This window comes from Doryrhamphus excisus, chromosome 7 (assembly GCF_030265055.1).
Source record: "Doryrhamphus excisus isolate RoL2022-K1 chromosome 7, RoL_Dexc_1.0, whole genome shotgun sequence".
NCBI classification, from domain to species: Eukaryota; Metazoa; Chordata; class Actinopteri; order Syngnathiformes; family Syngnathidae; genus Doryrhamphus; species Doryrhamphus excisus.
This window is the reverse complement of record NC_080472.1, coordinates 20,859,198-20,860,576: the sequence shown is the minus strand read 5'-3', so window position 1 is coordinate 20,860,576 and position 1,379 is coordinate 20,859,198.

Below are 1,379 nucleotides of genomic sequence, written 5' to 3'. Positions count from 1 at the left end.
GTTTGTTGAAATAGCCCAAATTGTGTTTGGCCACCAGAGGGGGACAAAGCTTAGATTTCATTAGTTCTCTTTATGGCAGGCCTTTGGTAGTTTAATGTGTAATATTTAATGTACAATAAGCATGTTGTCAAAGTTTGGGGTCTCGGTCGGGACTTAGTTTCATGTCAATTACAAGCCGAAGTGCTGGTTAACTGCAGCCCCCCCCTACCGTCATGTCTACGAACTTTGCCGTGGTCCCTTTTTCAGACCACATGTATCCCCTCATGGAGTGCTGATGTGGTTTTTGAGGGGTCGCATTGAAATGAAACTCTATACGAAGTACCTCTATGCCTTGCACATGAATTACTACGATCCTATTGTTAGGGCTGTATTGCTCCCATGTGACTTGTGTGTATTAGTCTTTGTTTTCTCCGCCCTCGGCTCCAGGGTTCTTAGGATGCGGCGTGGAATGCAATGCGCCATCTCAGTCGACCTTTACAAAGCAAGGGGGTCTGGATGTTGTCCAACATTTCGGATGCTTCAGTGAAGATCCAAGAGGTTGCCAGGGTATCAAACGCGATGCAAAAAAAGTCTTGGTCGGCTGAGGTTTCAGGGGTCTGTGATAAGTCCAGGCCTCTTTTTGTTCACAAAACATGAAAGCAGAAGTCGTGTTTGAGTCCTTTGCATGTCAGCACGCCATTACTCCGTGGATGTTGTTTCTGCGCTATGTTCTCGGCGAGTGCACCTGCGTTCAATATGTGCAGCGCCTGCAGCGTAATGTGAACACTTTTACGTCCAGTGCTCGTCCGCACATCTGTGCCGAGACATCGAGGTCCAAGGTTTGTTTGGCAGAAGTTGATTAGCCGTGCCTGAATTGATGTAAACACGTCACAGGGATTTGAACGCGAGTAAACCGTTACAGTGTCTGTTATTTGTCATGTGTCGGCTAGAAAAACACACCGTGGACTTTTATCCCGTGTTCTCTCACAGAACACCTTAGTAGTCTTTTCACCCAGAAGCCACTGCAGCAGCGCCCTGCCCTGCCCTGCCAAGGCCCCGGGCATCCTGAAGGGCTCATTATGGGACAAAAAAAAAAGGTCTTCACGGAGGAATGCCTTGTCTCGCAAGAAGCACTCGAGCGCAGAAGTGTTAAGTGTCTGAGAGCAACCCAACAAACCTGGTGGCTTTTCATGCTTGCCAGCAAATGTAAACCTCAGACATGATGTGTAGTTTCCCACAGGACTGCAATCTAACCGTGGTGGCCATGGTTTGTAAATGTCCACTTTACATAATTGGCAATGATTAGAAAAACAATCTGTCCGTGTTTCCCCCAAAGCAACACTGAGCTGGTTCTTCTAAACTCAAGGGTTTCAAACAGAGTGGGGAAGAAGGTCAAAGTA